Below are 17,964 nucleotides of genomic sequence, written 5' to 3'. Positions count from 1 at the left end.
CGTCCTTCGAAATACCCTTTCGGAAGGAAGTTTAACCATTTCATAATGAGGTTAAGTAATGACATTTGCGTGGTTAAAACTTGGCCATTGAAGATATCGGTATATCAATCTTTGCAACTCGATCATAACTAGTATGTTACTATGATTCATTTAGGCTCTTAAGTAAATCTCAAGGTTGAAACTATTGGTCAAAATTTATCAAAAAACTTAGTCAAAAACTTGTTAAGACTTTACATTAGTCATTTTCCTTCCAAAACTTTCTTTTGGTCTCCTCGTGTAGTTATCTTGAGAATATACTCTTATGATTACTTCACTTGGTCTCTTTAGTCATATAGAACTAACTTGAGACCATAGATCTCATCTATTTGGTATACTATGTAAATAGATATACCTTCATTCAAATCATTCTCTCTTGCGTAGATATTCATTTACACAAGTACACAATTATATCTTGTCTTGCGTGTTGTGTCCTCATTTTTCTCCCACTCTATCTTTAGAATAAATACACTATAGATTCAAAGATAGCTTATGAGACACAAATAATGATGTTGAAGTTATAAGGAGAACTATCTCATAGATTGACTAATAGTTTTAGATTTCATATGTGTACTTGGTGATTGACATTCCTTTAAGAGAGTTCATAGACTCAAAATCGCTTTATAAATGATTATACACAAGCCTTAAGCATGTGGACATATAATGAAACCCGTCATTATATTTGTCTATTAGATCAAGAATAATCTTATGTTTCTAAGAGCAAGCATTTAAGGATGAATTTTAGAACAAAAAGGATAAATGATAACACGGGTGACTTGGGTTGCAAACAAAGTCACCATTATCCAAAATACGACTCATTATCCAAAATACCTTTCCATGTCGAACACGAAAACTTAAGGTTCTAAAATTCAAAACATAATTTAAAATAAGACAATGAAAAGCAAAGCTCCATGAAAGCTATCCCTAGCTTTTTGATGGTTTCTCATGCTTGCTTTTCCTTTCCCTTGTCTGTGCTTGGTGGAGGCCCAAGTTACAATAAAAAGGGATATACATTATCACAACTTTGCATCATAATACCATAGTTGAATTAGAAACATAAAAGAAGGATAGTCATTTACCTACTGGAGTAATCTTTCCAGCCTTAATATCACCAAGGTATTTGGAATAATTTCTTTTCCAATGTCCCATACCATTACAATAATGGCATTTATCAAGAGGACCCTTCTTGATTTTTGAAGTGCTAGCTTCACAAGTCTTAGCTTTGGTGAATGTGGGAGCTTGCTTTTTACCCTTCCTCCCATTCTTCTTGAATTTCCCTTTACTCTTAGTGCTTATGTTAAGCACATCCTTGGGCGGGTTCACATTTAACCCCATGTCCCTTTCGGCTTGCACAAGTAACTTGTGCAACTCTTCAAGAGACACATCCTTGTCTTGCATGTTAAAATTCATCCGGAATTGAACATATGCTTTGACTTTGGACAAGGAGTGTAGAATCCTATCTACAATGAGTTCTTTGGGGATTTCAACCTTTTGAATTTTCAAGGTCTCGACAAGCTCCATGAGTTTGAGCACATGAGGGCTAACCTTTTGGCCCTCTTTGACGTCGAGATCAAATAATGCCGTGGCCGCCTCATATTGGACGATCCGCGGAGTTTATGAAAACAATGTCACAAGCTTGGAGTAAATCTCATTAGCATTGCCCAGTTTAAAGGCTCTCCTTTGGAGGTCCGCCTCCATCGCAAATATCAGAACATTTTTCATTGCGGCGGACTCCTTTTGGTAAGCCTCATATGCTTCCCTAGTGGCGGCGGTCGACCTAGTAGTAGGTTCGGGTGGAGAGGCCTCGGTAAGGTAACGAAGCTTGTCGTCACCTTGGGCGGCCAATTTGAGTTGGGCATCCCAATCGGAGAAATTTGACCCATTCTTTTCAAGTTTACATCGATCCATAAAGGATCGGAGCCATGATGAACTAGCGAGAGGTGTGGCGTTTGGAGTTGGTGTTGCCATTTGTTATGAGAAAAAGAAGTGGTCTACAAAACAAAATATAAGGAGTAAAACAAATGTCGTTTTAATAATAATACTCGTAAAAATGTATGATTTAAACAAGTTTTTATGCATTTTTCTAGTGACCTCTACCCAGCTAGATAAATGATTCCAAGACCCAAATTCATATCAACTTAGGCACGGGGTAGCCGATGAAACCTTTATCAATATAACTCGGTGGATTAACTTTTTAATCGATTCTACTTTTAGAACTCTTGGTCGATAAAATTACTCTAATGTTTATCTATAGCCCAAAACACATCAACAAGGGCACGGGGTAGCCGATGAAACCCTTATCAATAACTTTTGTTGAGTTCAATCCAAATTTCGAATAAATGTGTCCATTATCCAAACCCACATTAACTTAGGCACGGGGTAGCCGATGAAACCCTCATCAACATGAATTCGGTGGATTAGACATTTATCACCCACTTCCCCTACGTAACAAGGTTTGTACCCCGGGGTAGCCGAGTGCACTCCCTTGCGAAATAGGTTTTCATGGTTTCTACTATTTGGTAAGGCTATGTCTCAATTGATTGTTTTAGCGAGAGGTCATGTCAATTTATTATCTATCACGTTTTAAGTGAACTAAAGCGGTGAACAACGATAATTCGAATTGACACGGTCGAATAACTCGATAAAGAAAATGCATGTTTTAGTTATGGCGATTTAGCGATGCATGTGACATAAAATAAAATGCAAGCATAAAAGTAAATAAATCCTAGTATGGCCTTTCCTAAAATAGAAAAACTATTTAACTATTACATATTCGGAAACCAACTCCATTGGTCCCTTGAACTTCGGTTGTAGCACGCATCTCGAGGTAACACCGTCTTTATGTATCGCCATTCTTGAAGAAATCCGTCTTTGGGAACTCCGGAATGAATAAAATTACATAATAAATTACATAATTTCCTATTATACATTTGTAACTAAAATAAAATAAATCTATTAAATTACAAAACGGTGATACGAGATCACAATAAAATTACAACCGAATCGATATTCCCATTCATTTCGGGAAATACCAATTAAAATCTAAGGCCATACTAAGTAAAATTACATAATTCAAAAATTACATAAATTAAATTATGACAATCATAAAGAAAATGCAGCATTATAATATGTATGAACATGCTCAATTTTATGCTAAATCGCCTTTAATTAGCCAATATCGTATATTACTCGGTTTTTACGGATTTGCGTGATTTCAACATTTTATAATCACAAAAATTATATAAATTCATATTTATGCATAAGTTAATTACCCTAACCTCTTAGGACTCAAAATTTAGTCTTCACTAAAAATTTGACCATAATTTACTCATATTTATAAAATTGTTCATTAAAGGACTAAAAATTACAAAAGTAAGCTATAAACTTCAAATAAATCACAAAATTTCAAATAAATTTGAAATTTGAAATTTAAACTCTTGAACATTCTGGAAAAATACCATGACACTCATAATGTTCAAAAACTTAGGTTAAAAATTTCGAAATTTTTCCGGAAAAACAATGTTGCGGTTTATCGGTTTTAACTAAAATAATCATAAAAATATGGGAAAAATTATATTCATTAACTTTTCAATTTTAGATCTGAAAAAGACAATAAAATGCAACATTTGACGTTTTTCCTTAGTCATAGATTATGTTTTATTAATTTTTGACTAATAATGTCACTATTTATGCTATTTTTCTTCAAAAATCCATAAATCATGCAAAAAGACTTCACTATAGCCCATTATTTTACACACATCTTGTAAAATTGCATGTGACAACATATTAAATTTCTATGACCAGATTCGAAATTTAACTCATATTAACCTATTTTTCACCTAAATCCGAATTTAATAATGAAAAATCCATTTTTCGAGCATAACAAGTCCAAAAATTATGAAAATTTACAGGTTATCTCAAAATAATATGTGTGACAACATATCCAAAAATTACTAGAAAATTCGAAGTATAGCTAATTTTAGACCGAAAATGACATTTTTACTCATAAGATCATATTTAAATGCCATTATTGTATAATATGAACAATAAAAATCCGTAAATTTAACCAAAATATCCTAAAACATTTTAGGACCAGAAATTTTAACATGCATGAATTAATTTCGTGATATATCATAATAACACAAAATTCACAAGTTTTATATGTTAATCTTTATAACTCGGAAAAACTTTTAACCGATTTGCATGCAAACAACCATGGCTCTTGATACCGATTGAAGGAAAAGTAGATCTATATACTTACATACTCATATATGTTTTAATTTAATTTGTCATAAAATTAAAGATGGATTTTATGCATGCAAACAAATGAGCAAAATAAAGAAGAAATCATGTTCTTACATTGTGATTTCGGTTTTAAGGGCACAAGAGAGATCACCTTTCTCTCTTGTTCTTGTGCTATCCTTTAATGGAAGAACTAAGATCCAAGTGTAGGATCTCTCCCTAAGCTTTATACCCAAGGCTTACTCTTAATAAAAATTAATATTATAAGAACTAGTACAATATTAATCTTATAGAAAATTGACCCAAAATATTATGTAACACTTAAATATTTCGGTTTTGGGAGAGAAGAAGAAGAGAGCTTTTGTCTCTCTAGAATTCTAATTTTTGGATGAGTGAAAGTATGAATGAATTATCAATAATAATATTAAGTATATGGTAAAAGGAGAGGAAAAACCAAGTGGTTTTTCCTTCTCTAAAAACCGGACAAGGGGAATGGGAGGGGAGCCAATGCATGCACTCATTTGTCTTCACAATGCACAATAGGGTTGCATGGCTACTAAAGCAAACAATCATTATGTTTACCACTAATTTAAACAAACACAATTAGCTTAAACCTCCTCTTATTTTCGGTCTAAATGGATAATATGGAATCCATATTATTTTTGTCAATTGTCAAAATGTCACATGTCATATGTAGCATAAATTTGTTGTGTATTTTTAACATATTAAAAATCAACGTACTATTAAAAATACGTCACATACAAAAATTGACTTAGTAATTTCATAATTACTTGTACCAAAATATTTTACCATTTATAAATCACAACAGATTGTATTTATAATAATTCATTCAATTTCAATTGTTACCTTAAACAATTATTTCATCCGAGTAATGAAACGATTCAATTACTCAGACCGTATCTCATTTAATCACATTTTAATGAAATACGTAAATACTACTTCCAAAATCGTCCGTCAATTTTCAAGTAATTTAATTAACTCGTAACATTATACGATTAATTAAATGATCAATTAAGAGTGTTGCCCTATAGGTATGACCTAGGGGATGAACTGGTCACCACCGTCGCATCGACGTAATGTCAAACTCTAGTCAGCCAATCATTACCGATATATGTTGATCAGTTGACAGTAAAATTACTTCCCAATTGTATTCTTTAAAACGAGACTTAAACATGTGATCATTATGATCAACAGTCGTGATCGCATTATTGTCGGAGGACACATATTCCAACACTGGGATGTACCGAGCCCAAGGGAGGAACACACTTCGTTTCTGGTTCAGGAATCGGAACAACTTTTTTCTTCGGAGCGGGTTGAGAGGAGGAGGAAGCAAGCTTCCTTTTCTTCAGTTCCATTGCAAAGTCAGCACTGAAAGGTGCTTTGCCTAAGAAAAGAGATTATCACACCAGTCACACAAAGTAAAGTAAACGCAACAGACAGAAAGAACAACAGAAAAATGTTTCACCAGACGACATCGAGGGTTCCGTCTCAGATTCCTTTTCTGGGTTGGAGGGAGTCTCTTCTTCTTCTTCTTCTTCTTCTTCTTCTTCTTCTTCTTCTTCTTCTTCTTCTTCTTCTTCTTCTTCTTCTTCTTCGTGAGGCTCCTGATCCTCTTCTTTCTCTTCGTCTACCTTAAGTGGATGAGTGGAAGAACCTGTGGTCTGCGAAGCAAGGAGGGCATGGGAGGTTCTAGCTTAGGGAGGGATACTGAGGAGCCTAGTCACCACAGTAAGATCTTTGGTAGGAACTGGTTGCACCAAGTCTGCAAGAAAAAGTCATTAAGAACAGTAAGATCAAAAGGAATAACAAGAACACTGATAACAGAAGTTACCTTCAACAGAAGCCCACTTATCGAACAAATAATTGGGGGTAGAGGATATTGTGTCAATTTTGACAAAATGTAGTGCTTGAACAGCCCTCATCCCTCACTTTAGGAAGAAGAATCACCCTCGAGTTCATCTTATTACAAGATCTAAGGGTCACTTGGCCATGCTTGATAGATCTGTAGGTATACAGCGCAGCCAGATCGCCAAACGTTAGACCCAAGTTAAAGTCTTCATCCAGAATGCATAGCGAGACTAGCACACGCCATGCATGCGGCTTAAGCCGACAGATCACCAGCTTATTGAAGGAAAGCACTTGCTGAACCAGAGAAGGCAGGGGGAATGAGAAACCCAGATGAGACGGATACTCATAAAGGCAAGTCTACCGTTGACGGTAGAAGTCAGGAGCTTCACCAGGTTGGGGAAGATGAATTTCCACCTGGTCATCCAGCCCAAATTTTTGGCTCACCTCTGAAACATCAGAGTGAGCGTAGCAGGAACCACACAAGAAGAACTCAGAAAGAACCCCCGTGGATCCAAATGAAGTAGAGGAAGAGGGAGGAGATGGTGAAGCGCGAGATAGAGGACGGCGAGTAGATTTTTTGGTCATGTTGAATGAAAAAAGGAGTAAGAGAAGAGAAAGAGGGAGAAAATACCTGAGAGAAAGCGTTTTTTATTTTTTTTGGAAAATAGGAGTAAAGAGACAAGGGGGTTAGGGGTATTTATAAAGGGGAAGTTGAAAGGAGAAAGTGTTGGAAGTTGAGAGGGAGATCGTGGGGAAGTGGATAGGGGTAGTTGAGGAGATAGGCGGCATGGTATTGATGGGACTCCTCTAACTGTCCGACTTTTTAGGGAAAGCAATTTTCATCATTGCAATGGGCATGTAGACGGCAATTACTTTGGGGATAATTATTTGGGTTATTTTTACACAAAACCTACTTGATGACGTGGCAGCTGGCAATTGGGTCAAAATAGAAGTAATGGATCAGTGGCATGGCAAAGAGATATCTTAATCAAACCTCACACAAAGCCGCAGTCAAATACAAGGCGAACAAAACGCATAACACTCGGTCAAGTAACAGATCCCATGAAAATAGGGAAGTTGAAAGAAACATGGAGTAGACGATGAGGAGTAGCAGGTCAAAGGGAATGACTATAAATACAGAGCAAAGAGAAAGCACCAAGGATTATTCATTCACTCAATTACTCACACTCCAAGTCTTCACTCCAGAAAAATACCTCTCGCCATCATACAAGAGCATTAGTCATTATTTCCGTCATAACTGTATCATTACGTTGTTCATCCTCAGTACTCTAGAAGTTATAGTGCATACATTTGGCGGGATTCCGACTCCCCCCGCGATTTTTCCCACATTCGGGTTTTCCGCGTCACCAATTTCTCGTATCCTTTACTTTTTTGCATTCTTTATTTTGTTCCGTCAGCTTGAAAAGTACAATATCATTACCTTAAAATTGATCAACAATAGACCGCTTTAACCCACCTAAAACAAAGTAACTATTAGGTAATTTTTTACCAAAACACTTGACAAGGATTTCAATGCCACGTTATCCGATTTTGCCTGGCAAAGTTAATTGATAAGAACCAAAGTCATGTTATAACTCAAAAGAGAGGAAATTGAGGATATCTTGCTCCCGAATGGCTAGGTAAACAAATAACAGAAAAAGTTGATGTTTACAGGTATGGGGTTGTGGTCCTCGAAATAGTGTTCGGAAGGAAAAACTTGGATCTTTCCCAACCTGAAGAAAGCAACCTACTGATGCACAAAGTTAAAATGACGGCTGAGACAAGTCAATGGTCTGATTTACTTGAGAATGGTAGTGAGTTAATGCATCACAATGCTGAAGAACTTAAGAAAACTATAAAACTCGCAATATGGTGTTTGCATACTAAACCATCAAAACGGCCTTCCATGTCAATGGTTGTGAAGGTTTTGGAAGGTGCAACAATCCCGGAGAATAGTAATGACTACACTTTGAAAGTTCAGACAAGAAATGAAAACCTGACTTCAGATGGATCGACTCAACTATCATGCTCAGCTTTATCAGAGCCCAGATAAGGTTGAAGAACCGTTTTTCGACATACAGAAAACCAGAGGAATCAAAAGGAGACATGTAAAATGGTTATAGCTGATATTAAGCATTCAAAAATCATGCGAATTAAGTTATAGGAACTGTTGGAGTTAGTGTCCTCCACAATAGTGCGTTAACATAATAAATCTCATTAATGGAATATCATCAGATATTTAATTATTTGATCCTCGTCAGTTGATTAACGTAAATCGATAACGGTTGGCTGACTAGAGTTTGACGTTATTGTCGTGAGACGGTGGTGATCAACTGACCCCTTTCGGTCACACCTAAAGGAACGAACCCCAATTGATTACTAATTAATTGTATGAGATACAATTTGTTTAGTCCCTTGATTTATAGACTAAGAGGTTAGTCGATTATTTTTAGAGAGATTTCAAGTGGCGAACTCGAGGAGCGACAGTTATTATTTTATTATGTGATAATTGAATAGTAAGTTTTGGGAGACGGGTTTTAGTTAATTAACTGTTAATTTACTAAATTTGTACTAATTGATTAATGTGATTAATATTAGTACGTAAATAATATGAGTAGTGGTACACGTATATTTACGGAGTGAATTGGACGAATTAATTATGAAAGTATTTAAACATGATACGATGTTTAAAATAAAAATTTCACGGATTTGTGCGACAAATATAAGAACCAACATGGACCTGTAAATGGGCAAGTGGACCGTGTAAAATAAGTGTAGTGGATGATTACTCACATAATCATTTTACCTTATTTTGTATACTACCATAATATATATCTTATACTAGATTTTGCATGTGATGTAAGATAAAATTATAAGACAAAAATTATCCACTTGAGCACTCCACCCACCCGCCACTTTTGCCTCATATACTCCATCATTTGTTCACATTTTTACACTACCTCATTTTACACTCTACATCTTGCATGTGAACTTTTCTCTCTATCTCTCTACAATAATTATTCATCAACTAGTATACATTAATAATATTACTAAGATAAGTTAGTGATATTACTAATATTTTTCAAGGGAGCAATATTAACAAGTTACTAGCTAGTACAAACTTGTTATTATTATTGGGTTAGTTCTTGGGTGCAACTTGAAAGAGACATTCTTTTTGAAGGTTTTTCGAGGAGGATCATCCATATCATTTTAGCTCAAGAAAAAACTAGTAAGGAGAACTAGTTTGTGCCCATTTTACCATATATTCAATGTAAGGAAATTGTTTTTCCTTATACCTTCCTTTTATGCTTTTATATTAGCATGCATGTTACATAGATCACCTAAATATCAATTTATGAGATAAATTAATTTTATTAGAGAGTCTAATATGGATCTATGATCTTTCAAGTGGTATCAGAGCTTAGGCTTGTAATTTGCATGTTGATTTTAAGCATTTTAATGAATTATGAGATAATTAGTTAAAACTCGAAAATTGTGTTAGAAGAGGTTTTAACACAAAATTTTTGGGACATGCATACCTACTGATCTCAAAAGGTTTGTGGAATTGTTTGGTGATTTTTGAAGTTATTTTGCTATTTTTAATATATTTTGGTAGAAAATCGAGTCAAAATGTTGCATTTTAGTGAAAAATTGACTAAAATTAGTTAAATGTTGATTCAGTACATGGGTTTTTTTATGGTAGTTCATGCATATTTTCTACTGATTGTATGCAAACATTTGAAGGTTGGTTCAGATTTTTGCATGTTTATTGATTTTTTTGAGTAAAAAGTCGATAAAAGTCAAATTAATTAATCATAATTTCAAAATTTTTGATTCTGCCCATGATAAATTTATGTACATTTAAAAATATTATTTAAATGTCAAAAGTGATTTTGCATGTGTGTTTTCACTTTGTTTTGATGTTTATTGGTTTTTGTGGTTAAAAACCGATAAATATCGATCTTTTTCTTCACAAAATTTATCCGGAATTTTTGGGCAATTTTCTGACTTTTTGGTGTTCTTGAGACTGTTCCAGAATACTAAAAATTTTTTGTTTCAATTTTTGTTGGGTAATTTTTCAATTATTTTGGAGTTTTACTTAAATATTATGATTTTACCGATTAAATTAGCAAAATATCACCAAATCAAACTAATTATTTATCATAAAATTAATGAAGACTAATTTTGAGGTTCAAAATAGTTTGGATAATTATTTTGGACTTAAATGAGATTTAAGAGTTAATTATTGATTTTTACATGTTAAAAATCGATTAAATCCACAAAAACCGAGATGGATACCAACGATTGATAGATAGGGCGATTTTGGCATCATATTTACAGCATTTTAAGCATATTTATTTAAGTTGAATGAATGATTGTCATTTATTTAAAGTATTTATCTTTTTGTACCTAGTATGGCCTAGTTAATTTTAATCGTTATTACCCGAAATGAATGGGAATATCGATTTGTTTGTAATTAAATACGATCTCGTATCGTCGGTTTGTAATTAATTAATAGTTTTGTTTATTTTTATTAATTAATGTATAATAGGAATAGCTATGTAATTCATTTGTAATAGTTATTTTTACCGGCGTTTCCAAAAGACGGATTACAACGAGACGGAGTCTATTTTTGGAAGGTGTTCCAAATCCCACAAGGAAGAGCCACTTATGGAATGAAAAGGCAAGGGACCAAGGAGTTGGTTTCAGAAATGTAATAGACTAGTTTTTATTAACTAGGTGGCCATACTAGGATTTATTCATATGCTTACATGTTTGCTTGTTTTATTTTCGCATGCCAAAATCGCCATTCACATGCATTTTATTTTCGCGGTTTTCAATTCACGTCATTTACATTCACTGAATTAATTCACTTATAAGGAATTTATGACTAAATTGACAAGATCTCTCACATAACTAAAATTGAGATTAGCCTTACCAATTAGTAACACCTATGAATCTCTTGTTCATTAGAGCCACGCTCGCCCAAGCGGGTGTTCTCTTTTTACCTTGGGTAAGTAGGGTGGTAAGCGGTTATCACACGCCAAAATTGGTTGGACTCAACGGGATATAAGACGGTCTTGTGTTCCGGGGCTAGTAGATGGATTTAAGGAAATTCGTCGACCAAGAGTTCTAGAGGTAGAATTAGTCAACGTGACTTACCGAATTTACACAATTATGGGATGTTTCGCCCAAGCGATGCTCATTTTTGTTTATTATTTGGGTCTTGGAATCATTTATATAATTTAGTGGGAGATCATTATATAAATGTTAAAACTTGTTGAACATGTTTTTCACAAGTAAAATTAAAACATTGAATGTTAATTTTTCCTATTTTTCGTTCTTTTTCATTAAAGAATTTACTATGACATCACGCACTTCATCCTCTTTTCATCCTCTATTTATTATTATACTCGTTTCGTTCTTTCATAGGAAGCGGTTTCTTTGAAGGAATTCGGTAGCAATAATTGGTAACATGATTTACTAATTCACCTACATAAGCTTGCAACAATTATTGCGAATATTATACAACTTAACATCCATACATATTTAAAAAGGGGTTTTCATGTTGCAAACTCATATTAGGAGTTTAAAAAAAAGTCACATTTTATCAAGAGAGTCTTGATTTCGGAAGTGACACCTCCGTCATGAAGATGACGTATTAGTTTTAATTACTCAAGTGTAATTCAAAAGTTTGCGAAAAGAGTTTTCAAAAACACAAATAATACTCCAATATAATACCGTCAAATGGCTCAATTCAATAAAAGCCAAATCGATTGTTTATGCGCTAAAGAGTTTAGACATATGATGACAATTGAACGGTTAGGTAATCCAATTTCGCAAGAAATTGAGATTTTGCCACATGTTGCACTCACTTTATAGTAATTCACTCTTACTAAGTGTATAAAATATCACAAATGACTTGAAGAGAGGTCTTCATGAGATTCATTTTTGCTTGATTGAAGCAAAGAGGAATGTGAAAGTGAGTGGGAGTTAAGAAGAATAAACCATAGATGTATGCGATAGAACAAAGTTGAAAGAGACATCTACTCAATGGATAGGCTAGTTCCACTATCTTGATATGAGATACCAAGTATGGATCATTTCTTTGTAAATAAGTTTACATGAATTGATAAAACGTAAGACGTCTAGCATAGAACATTTTTGTATCGAAATGGTGCTAGATTAGCAATGATTTCGATGAGGACAAATGTACCTAAATTTGGTTTTAAAAGAATGTAATCATCTATGCTCATACATAGAAGGCATCACTTATGTGATTTAAAACAAAATGTTGTACCTACTCCTATGATGACTTGGTGGTTGGTTTAGACCACTCAAGTTAGAGGAATTTTACATCCTTCACGAAAACTAATGTTATACTATCTTTTAGATTTTAAAGTCTCTACTCAGGTCAACCCAAATTGATCAAACCTCAAGTAAATTCGTTTCACGTATAAACGATAAGCACATCGAACAACCATTTGATTGTGAGTCTTATGGTATGTGTGCATGTATTATGTTTTGTTTTGTTGAAAAGAAACACAAATAGTGAGGTGATTGACCATATACATACGGATGTGTAAGGCCGATAGTTGGTAATATACATACTTTGTTACTTTTACCGTATTGTTAAGTAGATATGAAAACCTCGTATCTATTTAATAAGACATAAAAGTGATTTTTGAAACGTGAAATATTTTCAAAATGAAGTAGTAAACCAAAAGCATGTCAAGATCAAGATGTTGATCGGAAGTTTCAAAGTAATGACTTTGAAGATCAAATGGGTAATATCAAGTAATAACTTTGATAATCACTAAGAAGATTGTGAACCAGTTCACATAATACCTTCTCCTTGGGACACCATAGAGTATGGTGTAGTCAAGTATATAAACCGAACTCTATGAGATATAGTTTGAGGTTTTTCGCAATTTTTGTAAGCTATTTTCTCACTAAAAGTTTAAAACCCGACTATAATAGCCTAAATGACTCCATATGAGATATGGATAGGGAGAGTCCCTAACTTATCTTTTTATACATTTGGGATCATAAATGTTTATGTTCAGAACCAATTTGTGTATTTGTGAGGGTTATCCAAAATTGAACCACTTGGTTTTTACTCCTCCAAAATGAGAACAAAGAATTTGTGGCTCATATCTGTCTTTCCGAAAGATTTTCATTTTCGGAAGACAGAGGGAGAAATTTTGAACTTGCGGAAGTCCAAGACCCACAAACTGAGTACAATGCAAAAAGACGTTATTTATTGAGGCTCAGTGGTGAGTACAATGCAAGAAGACGTTCTTTATTGTAGCTTAGTGATTATAAAGAGATAATTTTGCGATAATATTGCGTTACTTTTCAAAAGTGACGAATCATAAACCCTCATCAAAGGCTTTTCTATAGTATGACACTACTACAAAAACATGAATAAGTAACACCTAATACAGAACAGTTAAGTTAATTAACCGTTTTCTAACAATAAAGAAAACGCCTCTCCTAAATAAGTGTTGTGTTAAAAAAACAATAGAAAACGCTTTTCATATTAACAGTTATCTAAACTTTTCGTAAAAAAATAAAATAATAAAAAAATCAAAAATAAATATAGAAAAACCCCCAAAATTCGTTTCTCTTCTAACTTCAGTTACAAAGTTGCAACTCCATTTTTCTACTGAACATCACCACCTTCGACATTTATCTTCATCTTTACAAATTACAAAGCTGCTACCATTTCATAGAATCAAAGATGCGGTTGTCGGACCATCACCACCTTCGACATCTTTATATGGTTCAGAATTTCTAGGGTTTGAACACCTTACCCCAAATTTCGCGATTTATTATGTTACAAATCGAATCGCGGCTATAAATCAAGAAACTGACTTGTTTCTTTGACAATTTCGGGGTTGGTCTACAATAAACAGGTTAGTATTGCTATTCTTGCGATTTATTATGTTATAATTTAATTTTTTGCGATTTAATTCAATATACCCTAGAAATTTGGAGATTTACAATAAACAGGAAAGCCGACGAAAATGGGTAGAATTAGGGATCTTCACTTTCAATAAACAGGTTCGTATTGCTATTCTTATGGTTTTACCTCTTGCATTCAATTCAACTGGTATTCCATCTAGTCGTTTGATGAATTCGTATATATGATGAATATTGGCAATTTTTGTAATTGATGAACATGGGGTTATTTTTCCGCAAATTATTGATTGTAACAAGTTGATCAGGCCTACTAATTGTCGTGGATTGTGGTGTTAATTGCGGTTTTCATCATGCTAGGTTCGTTCGATTCAATAACAGTTTAGATTGATTTCATCTTTGAAGAGGGTTTTTCAATTGTGCAATCTAGATTCTTGTTGATGTTATGAGTTGGTTGTATTGATCGATGTGGATAGGCGATGATTTGATTATTGTTGGGATTCGGTGTGTCGAGTTTAAATTTGTTGAGCTCTTCGTCGTACACATATTCAAATGATTACAATTGTGTAGATTATTTGTGTAGATTATTGTTTGTAATAATCATAGATCATTAGTTCGATTTTTCCCTCAACTACTCATTTGGATTTCCAACTTCTCGATTCTTTTAGATTTGCGGCTATGATTTTAGTGAAGACTTTGTATCGGAATGTCTTAGAGTATGCCTACGATCTTGATGGATTCATGTGGCTGTTATATGCAATCTTCGCCGTGATAGGTTTCTTTTGATTCTACATTAATTCAGATTGATTTTGGAGTGTTCTTTTTTGGTAGTTTAGATGACTGTTGATGAGTGGGTTGCATTGACGAACAATGTGGATATAGCGACTTGTTTGATGAGTATGTAAATGCTATTTCCACTCAAATGTTGGAATTGGGAGTGTTGCGTTTAAATTCGTTTAGCTCTTGATCGTATTACAGATTGAAATGATTACAGTATGTAGCTTCTGATTTGTAATATTGAAACATCATTAAGTCAGTTGTTCCATCAACCAGTCATTTGGGTTTTGAGCTTCTTGATTCTTGCAAATTTTCAGTTTGTCAATTATGGTGCTAGCATGATTTTTTGAAGACTAAGTATTAGGAATGTCATACAATGCCTGATAAATTGATAATTAGTAAACTTAGCGTGATTCTACAACCATTGAATTTTTGTGAAGAGAGAATGCTATTGCGTACTGTCTTGAACTATTAGCATTTCTAAATTCTTGCTTTCTGCTCCGAGATTGTAGTTTACGCAATGCGGTGAAGCTATAATTGACCTTCGAATGTGAAATTGCCAATGTACACCTTGATTACTTAAGTATGGATCTTGATGAAAATTTCTAATCAGTTTTTAGTTTTGACTGTAAATGACCCTTTGAACTCGGCCTCTTTTGATTGATTCACGAAAACATTATTGACTATTTGTTTGGATCTAGAGATTTTCATAGAAGGTTGGGTTGGAGAGACATGGACCGACAAGGAGCTCAAATGTATCCAACAATACAAAATTACCTAATAGAAGTAGTGTCTTGCTCTATTACATACTCTATATCAGTTCAACTGATAATAATCTCCTTTATTACCTTAGTGATACCGAGACTGTCAAACCGAAAGAGTTGACGTAAATCTGATTGTATAGTTGAGAAGCATCTTGGTGTTTATGTCATGTCTAAGCTCCAAAACTAGATACTACTTCATGGGAGTTGAAAGTGCACTTATTTCTTTTCCCATTTCAAAAGAGTGTATGTATCATATCATGAAAACTATGATCCACATCTTTATGTTCCATCCACACTTCATTTCCAAATAAATTGAGAACATTGAATAAATGAACTCATTAGTAACCTCAACTTGAAAGTGCGGCAAATGCTCACCGACATTGTTTTTCGGTTTATTGATGCCTAATGTATGTGTTTTGATCAACTGCCGATTATTATGTCACGATTTAAAAGTTGTTTTTCTCCTCTATAGTTGGGAGCAAACGCTATCCTGGCTGTTTCCCTTCTTTGTCTGCAAAGTGGAGCCCAGTCAAGAAAATTCCATTGTACAAGGTATGTTTTTCCCTCTATGTCGAGGGTTACTTTTTTGGAACTCTAGTGGTTTGAGTAATTCGATATGTATTCGTTTTGATACGGAATGCTTGAGCTTATTTTTACATGTTCTCTTTCGCAGGTGGTTATTGGGATAGATGTTCTTTGCATCCGAGTTCTACAAGGAGGACAACTAGACAAGTCATATGACTTAAACTTCAAGTAAGAGTATGCTTGATTGCCTTTCAAATTGGTTAAGATCGATTTTGTTTGATTGCGACGAATGTTTACTTGATTGGACTTCACCAACTGCGATGTTTGCAGAACAACGATGGGTCACAAAGGATTTCTGGTGAGGCCCTCAAGGATCTCTACAAGTCATTTATGGCTGAGTACCCCATTGTGTCAATTGAAGATCAAGATAACTGGGAGCACTATGCTAAGATGACCGCAGAAATCGGAGACAAAGTACAAATTGTTGGAGATGATCTCTTGGTAACCACGAAAATCGAACTTAGTTAGTTTGCTCGTTGTTTTGGCTCTGGCTATGAAACAAGTGTATTGGTATTGGACTATTGGTATTTGATTTTAATGAGAATAAATATATTAATTTTATCCAAATATCATCAATATTTTTTTTTAAAAAGCCAAGAGGGATAGAGAACTGTTAAATTACCCAACCGTTCTCTTTTACTAGGAAAAGAGAACGCTTAACAGGTGTTCTCTAAAGCTCATTTCAGCCGCTCTCTATGATTATGAATACAAAACGCCTCTTCTAACAGTTCTCTAAGCTTTAGAGAACACTGAGTTGGAGAACGCCTCTAAAGCGTTCTCTAATGGTAATTATAACAGTTCTCTAAGCCTATTTCTGTAGTAGTGTGAACTCTATGTGATGACGTGTCACCATGCAATTCGAATTGATCTCTTTGCACACGATGCGATAAGGAAGGAAACACAAGATGTTTTCGTGACTTGATTTAAGGTTAATACTTTGGTAGCTTACCTTGATCTTGTCGTAAAGGTTACATAAGATGTTTAAAATTTGGGCTTGTTATAGAGAGTTTGTGACAACCCAAATGCCTTTATCAATTCGTATGATCTTAGCAATATAGCTTCTCATGAGGATGAGATTCAGCAAATGAATAATGAAACTTTCTCCTTGGGAAAAGTTTTGTTGATGTTGTCAATGCTAAGAAGCTTAGCATGCTTGAAAGATCCCTTTTGTGATCTATATACGTTAAAGAGTTGGAACTTTGGGTTCAATTATGTAGTCTATAGAAACGGTATTACTCGAGTGTCGAGATAACATGATGATACATGAAGTTTAGTGGGAGCTAAAAGTGAGTTTCTTAGTCTAAAATATGTGCTTGACATATTAGTGACTATAAATGTAGCTAAGGTGATATTTCTTAGTCTAAATATGTGTTTGACATATTAGTCCTTGAGAGTAGCATGGCGCATATTAAATATCCGGATCTGATGAGATAGATCTCTATGGATATTAGCATTATAGTCAAGAGAGTTATGTGATAAGATTCTTGACTCGTTCAAGTTGTTGAACAATTAATATGATCTCTTGTGCTTCCGCTGCAGGATCTATTAAATATGCTAAAAGCTTCTCTCGTCGGGACGTATCATATTGAGAATATGATAAGTCATTACCAATCATTTCCTAGTGAGTGTCACTAGATGATTATCAAGAGCATCCTTGAGTACTTGAGAAGCACTGAGGATTTACTCTTGTAGTTTGGAGGAATTTATGAATTTCGTGTACAAGGATTACACGGAAACATTCCTATGCTTATAAGATATTATGAGCCTC

At 34.2% G+C, this 17,964-nt stretch overlaps 1 long non-coding RNA gene across 1 annotated transcript; it reads left to right on the top strand.

Moving 5' to 3' along the window:
• Positions 1-16,309: 16,309 nt before the first annotated feature.
• LOC141598217 (uncharacterized) lies at positions 16,310-16,757 on the top strand. The gene is made up of 2 exons (XR_012523336.1): positions 16,310-16,364; positions 16,467-16,757. It is a non-coding gene; the product is annotated as an uncharacterized LOC141598217 (long non-coding RNA).
• Positions 16,758-17,964: the final 1,207 nt, after the last annotated feature.

This window comes from Silene latifolia, chromosome 9, assembly GCF_048544455.1.
Source record: "Silene latifolia isolate original U9 population chromosome 9, ASM4854445v1, whole genome shotgun sequence".
NCBI lineage: Eukaryota > Viridiplantae > Streptophyta > Magnoliopsida > Caryophyllales > Caryophyllaceae > Silene > Silene latifolia.
This window is presented reverse-complemented; position numbering and strand designations above follow the sequence as displayed.